Source organism: Stegostoma tigrinum, chromosome 16, assembly GCF_030684315.1.
Source record: "Stegostoma tigrinum isolate sSteTig4 chromosome 16, sSteTig4.hap1, whole genome shotgun sequence".
Taxonomy (NCBI): Eukaryota; Metazoa; Chordata; class Chondrichthyes; order Orectolobiformes; family Stegostomatidae; genus Stegostoma; species Stegostoma tigrinum.
In genome coordinates, this window is record NC_081369.1 from 14,502,951 (window position 1) to 14,511,092 (window position 8,142).

General features: G+C 37.0%; 1 protein-coding gene across 2 annotated transcripts in view; it reads left to right on the forward strand.

Moving 5' to 3' along the window:
- znrf1 (zinc and ring finger 1) overlaps window positions 1-7,902 on the forward strand; it is a 215,449-nt gene extending 207,547 nt beyond the window's left edge. For both annotated transcript variants that reach the window (XR_009446774.1, XM_048546862.2), the window contains one exon: window positions 1,644-7,902. The gene's annotated coding sequence lies outside the window, so the exon portion shown is untranslated. The remainder of the gene's footprint in view (window positions 1-1,643) is intronic.
- The last annotated feature ends 240 nt before the right edge of the window (window positions 7,903-8,142 follow it).

Here is an 8,142-nt window from a genome sequence, read left to right on the forward strand (position 1 = left end):
TTGAAGATCAAAGGAGAAACTCTAGTCGATTAATAATGCTTATCTCTTTCCATGTTAAAGAAACCGTCAAAAGATTACAATGAAAGATGTAGAGAGCAAACTACTCTCCAACAAAATCATTTCAGAAGAGCAGGATGATTAAAATTGCACGCTTAAAATCGTAACTGTGCTTGCACCCACCACTTCCTCTGGAAGTTCATTCCATACATGAACCATTCTATTTAAAAGTTGCCCCTGTGTCTTTTTTAAAATCTCTGTCCTGCCACCTTAAAAATATGCCCCCTAATCTTGAAACCTCCCACCCTAGGGAAAAAACATCTGCCATTCACCTTATCTCTGCCCCTCATGATTTTGTAAATCTCTATAAAACCACTCCTCAACCACACTAACCTGTCCAACCTCTCCTTATAACACAAATTCTCCATTCCCAGCAAATCCTTGTAAATCTTTTCTGAACCCTCTTCAGCTTAACAATACCCTTCCTATAACTGGGTAACCAGAAGTGGACACAGTATTCCAGAAAAGGACTCACCACTGTTCTGTACAACCTCAACATGATGCCCTAATTCCTTTACTCAGCAGTCTAAGCAATGAAGGCAGGCATGTTAAACACCTTCTTAAGTACCCTGTCTATGTATGATGCAACCTTCAAAGAATTATGAACCCAAATATCTAGGTCTCTCTGTTCTATAACACTACCTTTAATTGTATAAGTCCTGCCCATGTTTGTTTTTACCAAAATGCAATGCCTCGCATTTATCCAAATTAAACCCCATCTGCCACTCCTCAGCCCATTGACTCAGTTGATTGAGATCTCTTTGTAATCTTAGACAACTTCTTCATTGTCCATTGTACCACCATTGATGTCATCCGCAAATTACTAACTATGCCTTCTGTATTCTCATCTAAATCATTTATGTAAATGACAAACAAAAGTGGACCTATCATCAATCCCTGTGAAACACCACTGGATCCTCATAAGCCTCCAATCTGAAAAACAACCCTCCACCACCACCATCTGGCTCCTATCAGAAACCCAATTTTATATCCAATTGGCAAGCTCACCCTGAATCCCATGTGATCTAACTTCACCTGAATGGCACCAACATGATGCTTATTTATTTTACTAATTCTCTTAAGTGTTTGAGACAACAAGATAAATTTTTAATGTATTTAATGAATATCTGGTGACAGTTCAGTAAAACAAATGGTGACTGAGCAGTACCATTTCATCACAAAGCTTTTTGCCTTTGACCACTAAATTCAACCCTTTGATTTACCCAATTCCCACTACTGTGTTATTCATCAAAATGAAGAGTACACAATCTACATCAGGATTAGGCAATTAAGTGGCAACATTTACTATCTATGTCATCAATTTTGAAATTGGAAGAAAATCTGTGTCAATGTATTGGCTAATGGTGCAATAATCTCCTGTGTCATTGTGCCTTTCAGGACCTTTTCTAATATTCTCACTTCTTTTAAATTAAGCAAAGGCAGGTAAATTATAACTTGCTAAAGGAAATTAGCCACTCTAGAGAAAACAAAAAATAAAATGTCTCTGTAGGATTAGCTATACTTGTGCAAATCACAACCAGTGAGTAGTAAGCTACAGACTTTGACTTTCTCTTTCTTACTTGCAGGGCACTTTGCTCACTTTGGATAAACCCTTACTTGGAGGTTAAGAATCTGAAACACTCGAAGTTTACCCTTGAACTGAAATTCCAGCAACCAGTTTTGAACAAGAGAAACAAAAAGCACCAAATGAAATTTGGATAAAGAAGGAAGTATGGGTAGATCGCCAGCTGGTAGATCAATCACATCAGCCCCAGAATGACTAATACTTTTCAAAAAGACTGTACAGAAATAAAGAGGGAGAAAAGGACTGGCCAAACAGCACGATAGCTTTTTGGGTTTAAAAATGCCATACAAAAGACTTGTCTCTGGGATGTGACTTCAAGGTGGCAACCACTACATGTTATTAAAGCAAAGGAGAGTGGAATTTCACGTGTGTTGACCAAGTTCTGAAAATACCAGAATGTAAAGCATTGAGTGTCCGTGGGCTTGTAGTTGTGTCCATGATGTGTTTACACAGTGTCCAGTGTAGCCAGCGTGTTCTTGCTGATGTGTGTACAGACACGAGTACTCTCCTGGCTTTTTCCATCCCACTTTGTGACAGACGTTGCCAAAAATTTAAAATGGAACAGAACCCCCTCCTCTGTTGAAAGGATCTGTTCCTTGTCGACAATGTTCAGCCAGAAGCGCTCTCTGCACTAACGTTTAAACCTGGAATCCTGTCTTCTTGAGCTGTTCAGCTCTGTGCTACAAAGTGACACAGGCATCCTAAAGAGATGGTTTAAATCTCTTTTTTTTTGTCCTCCTCTCAAGGCCCTTGTGGATTTTTTTATGGCTGCAATTTCCTCTAGAGACTAGTGAATCTGTCCTGCTGTTAAAGATACCAATTTTACTTCAGCTTGTTATGGAGCCTGAATATTCAGGCTGGTGTGTTTATGACAGCTGGAGAAAGATACTCCCTTTTGTTTGTCAAGGTGTTTTGATATGGTGTACCGTCACGATGTTGAATAAACTATTGAATGAGCATTTACATTAATTTGTGCTAGATAAACTGAAATGGAGTTAAGGTTCCCTTTTCTAATTTTATTTTGACAGAAATCTCTTCACACATGAAAAGTTACAGCATGATGTAAAGGTTTTTTTTTACTATTTGGTGATGTAGGCTTTTAGTAAGTCTCAGGAAATGCAATGGCCTGCACGTGACCCTGATGTGGGTAGTTTTCCACTTTCTTTAGGGACTGCATTTACATTGGGAGACCAGTTTATAGCATAAAGGACGTTGCAATGGTTGTCCGAGAGCTATAGACTGATGCTACTATTCAATGATGTGTTTACAGTGACTGCAAGTTGATAGAAGTAACGTAAGCTAGGATTCATAAGCTCTGCCCTATCTGGCCAATCAGAACTCTCCAGCAGAGCTAGTACACAGATCCCTACAAACATTGGGAGAAACCCTGAGTTTGCTAGGCACGAGCAGCCTGGATATCAGGAAGTTAATTCCTTGCTGTAGATTTTACTAGTAAATTAAGTGGTAATCTTTTTTTCCCCGAAACAAAAACTAGTGTTTTATAGTTGATGAACAGACAGACAAATAAGAAAGAGACTGGAGATGACACTTTATAAAAAATGGAGGATGTGACTGGAAAATGAGGAGCGCGCACACCAGCATTTATATTAAAATTGGTGTTTGTGAGAAGATTTCAGAATCAAGACAAATTGCACTAGTGGTCAAAAAAAAATTTGAAACCGTGCTGTGAGCAGTTTTGGGTACTACAAGCTACTGCATGACGGGTATTGGGTTTGAGCGTAAGGTAGATTATTATAAGATAATTGTGCTTTTCCCAGAAATGTGAGTGTGCCTAGCACTTCTTGGAACTGTGTACAGTCATTGTGAAATTAATGTTTTGATATGGTGGGTTAGGGGCTTTTCCCATGTATAGAGATTGAAATATGTAGCAGGATTATGTCGCTGCTGTTTTTACTATGTGTTTTATTCTGGCATCAGCTTTACATTTCCCTTCCACTTTTGTAATGGTTTCACTGTGTGCTCTGTTTCTTTAAATGATTTATCAAAAGAGGTCACAATGATGAGGTCCTTGTAATCTGTGATGGATTTCAAACTTCAGGTACAGAGTGTCAGTGAAGCAAGAATTTACTTTGTTTAAACAAACTTTGTTTTAAAGTTGTTGCACGATACACAGCACATTCATGATGACATAAAGTAATGCACTTTTTGTTTTCTGTGTACTTTTTTTGAAGTTTCTTGAATGCTCTTGCACTGCTTTATTCTGATACAGATTCTGACCTGGGTGGTCTGTCCTAATTTTCAAGGTGAACATTGTAAAAGAAAAATCAAAATTTAAGCTTATTTACTTAATTTTGAATGCCTCTGCTGTAATTTATACTTATTCTAATTTACTCTGTCTTAGTGCCTTGAGTTGAAACCATTTTTGGTGCTCTCATTGAGCTGACTAGTTTCCAGCCTGTTTCTTGGTAGCTTTGATGAATGAGGAAATTAACAGTGCTTTTAATGTGGCTTGTCCCCACTATATTTTCATGTCAAATCTTTCATATAAAGTTAGTTATTTTTTTAAAATTCCTTTCAGATGTGTACGAAAATAATATGGAACTAAATATCTAAATTACAAATAAATGGACTCTCTCGATTTCTGTCTTCATAAAACAATGTCCAGTTCCTGCTCTGTAGCTGAACAGCTGATCTGCAGCAAATATTTGACTGCTTTCTTAAAAATTCAACTGTCGTTTGTGGTACGATCTAGTGTGAACCTAGTTGAAGTTGTGTGCAGTATTTGACTGCTTGTGTCAAACATAGATGCCACCTAGTGGCTCAGGAATAAACAGCCCAAATCAATCAAAATCATAATTTATAAAAGCAGATATAATCATCTACAGTAGCATCAACATTCTCACTTAATGCATTTTTAAAAATGGAAATGAAAAGAAAATGTTGAAAGTACTCAGATGCTTTATCTGCATCTGAAAACCCTTTAACGTTAACATTTCAGTATGGAAAACCAAAACCAATACACTTGCTAAGAATTTGGGGATTTTTGTGTAATAATTAATCCTTTGGATTAAGAAGGAAATTTACCTAAAATAGCATGATCCCACAGTTTTGCCTGCTCTTTTAAAAGTTTGACTAAAATTGCTGTCTGACAGGGTGGTCACAAAGTACTCTGTGGCAGAATGTTGCTGAGCACCTGTTATTTCTCACGTGACTCACCTCTGTTATTTTCACTGGAGCAGGAATTGATCATTTCTTCCCCCAGACATGAAGTGGACCTCAGCAGGCGACCGCTGCAGGCCACATTGACTCCCTCAGTCAAACAGCTGCTTTAGTCATGAAACCTGGTGGCAGCTGACTTGCTTGTCAGAGCATAGCATGAGGAGAGGAAAGGACAGCTAAGTTGGGAAAGGAGAATCTCCACTTGCATAATTAAAATGTATTGTTGTTGAAATGTTTACCCAAAAAAAACTTACAATGCTGCTTCAATTTTCACCATAATGACTTGCTTATCGGGGTTGCAGAAGAGTTCTGTGGTATCACATCTGTTGCTTTAAAAGTGGTGATGTTCTGATGGTCGATCTGCAGGCAGTAAGATCTTGATTACAATCCATGTCAGTATCTTAACATAATGTGTCAACCAAGAGTATAAATTCTTAGTCGCCTTCAGACGTCATATCCTCTGGTTGATTTTGCCATATGTCTACGTAGAGGCCACTTTTGCATTGAGAGTACAGGCCAATGATTGCAACGAGTAATCTCCATTTAGTACTGCTCTGTTTTAGCAGCAGAACATCACAGTCTAACTACTTATATCGATTGCCCTGAGGAGACCATTGTGCGACTTTTAAAAAGATATCAATTATTTTAAACTTTCGATTCTCATTCATGATACTTTTAATATTTAATCACCTGCAAGATTGAAAGAGTAGGAGATGATTCAGACCCTTGAAACTGCTCCATTCAGTTAGATCATGGTTGACCTGCACCTCGACTCCACATCCTTCAATTTGTGGTGTGCAAAGATTTCAGTCTCTTTAGATCCTGCCACCTCTGCTGTGGGAAATAGAAGTTGAGTTTACACAAGCATACTTTGTCTGTATAAATCTTTTATATCATTCTGGGGAATGCATATTGCAACCCCTTTACAGCCGTTCAATTCTTGGATTGAAATGGGATGCCCAAAAAGTGAATGCAGTGTTCTAGTTGGGATCTGACCAAGACTGTATACAGCTGAAAAATGTTCTTCAACCCCCTTGAGATAAGGGTAAACCTTTCAGACCTTTTGATTACATTTTGAGTACTTGCCAACAACTGAACTGAAACACTAGAATTTACGTTGCTCAGGCCCAAAATGAATGACTTTAGACTTATCCTTATTGAACTCCATTGGCCAAAGTCTTAACTACGCAATTAAGTATATTTCTTCTTAATTTCCTTCTCCCATCTGCGTGATTCCATCATCCCGTCTAACAACATTTTTATCTACAAACTTGGTGCGCCACTCTATTTCTTTAACTAAGTCATTAATAGATATTGAAAGAGTGTGGAGTTCCAGAACAACTCCCAGACTGTAAACCTATTGTTTAGAAGAGATTGACTAGTCTGATAATCATCACTGTGTAGCATTCCCTTTGTCTTAACTCCTCGTTTTCTATTTCCCGATCAATTTCCAGCACAGATTATAAGTCTACTTCCAATTCCGTCTCCCTTCATTTTGCCATTTTGTTTCTGGAATTGTATCAAAATGACTTCTTGAGATCTACGGATAACATCACTAGGTACCGCTTATTTGTGACACTGCTACTGAATTAGTCAGATATGACCTGGACTTAATGAAACCGTTTTAACTTTCTGATAAGCTCATTTTTGTTTAATTACTTACTAACCATTCGCGGTGACAGATCTCAGTAACTTCCCTATAACTAACATTAAACTGACAGGCTAGAATTCACAATGTAACTGAACAATCAGTGAAACATTAGATTTGAAAGATTATGACTAATGCTTCTGAATTCTCTCTCCAATTATTTTAACACTCCAGAGTGGAAACCGTCAAATCCTCAAGATTATCTTGCCTAATTCCCACTAATTTCTCCATTACCTAATTTTTAAAAAAAAAATTAGTTGTATTAAATCCAGTAAGATTCTCCCTTGGATTTATTCTTCATCTATGATTAGTACTTTATACCTTGAAGTTCCGGATACATCTGTTTTTTTGGGTCCACATTTCTCTTAGATAATCTTGCTCTCATTATTAGTAGTAACAATTTTACTATTAGCTTTTACCTTAATTGCAAGTTTTAGTTTTGTTATGTTTTTTCAGCTTGTAATTTCCTTTTGTCCTGTTGTTTCCATATTTTAATTAATAATTGTCACAATGTAGTAGTGAAAATATGCTGCTGTATACAACTTCTGCCTCTCTTCTTTTGCCCAATCCACCTTCCAAATGAAATGTGCTTCATTTTGCAGTTAATGAAAGAATGTTATCCAAACAGTTTTATTTAAATAAGCATTCAGAAGGCTGATCAGCAATTATTTATGCAAGCTTGTTAGATAAAATCCGGATTGTCTATTGTAATAGCACATTTGGGTAACTAATTATTTGGTTAGACTCATGTAAAAGAGGTGAAAGAGGAATAAGAGAAACTGTGTCTGATGACCTTTATTAAGCAGAACTGCAACATGAAGTACAAATGCTGTGTATTCTACTTCCTCTGTTCAATATTTCAGTGTGACTGGGACGTTGCCTTATGTAATGAATTGTCTTTGTATTGCCCTACAAGAAAAAGGAACTCTTTAGGAGATTGGAGGAACTTACCCAATGTGATTGTAATCAGATGCAGACAATGTAAATCCTAGTGTGTTTCAGTGTAGTGCATTATTAAATTATGGCCTGGATCCTTGAACTAAAGCAGTGTTTGAAAGGAAAAACAAAATCAGACTTTTCGAAGACGAAATACTGTATCATCAATGTAAGTCATTAATTTACAAGTCAATTTTTTTGTAGACTTGAATAAAAGGGGATAATCTTTCAACTGTCTTAGTGTGTTTTACACTATGCACTGTAAGCAGGCTTTCACCAGGTTCCAATGAGAACAGATGGAATTTGTTTGTAATGCAGTTTCTTGAAAAATGTTAAATGTTTACAGGCACATTATGCTTTTTATATTAAATTTACTGAGTAGAAGTTGATCTGAGATTAACACCAAAAAGATACAAAGCTCATTTTAAACAGACTATCCTGTATGTTGATGTATAGTATGTATTTCAAAATTATGAAAAATAAAATCTACACAACATTCCCACAATCCTATGTTCAATTTATTTTTAAGTTTTAGTTTCATCCCTGAGATTGGGATGACGTGTGTGAGGTTCCATCACATGGAGCGATGTGTCTGCCTGTTACAAAACCCTGCGCCGGGGTGATGTGTATCATTTACACTTTACATTTTATTGTAATGTTTTCTGGCTTGTTCTGGAATATCTGCAGGCTTGATTACCTGAGCTTGAGATCATAAAGGCCTAAAATGTGGAGGCAG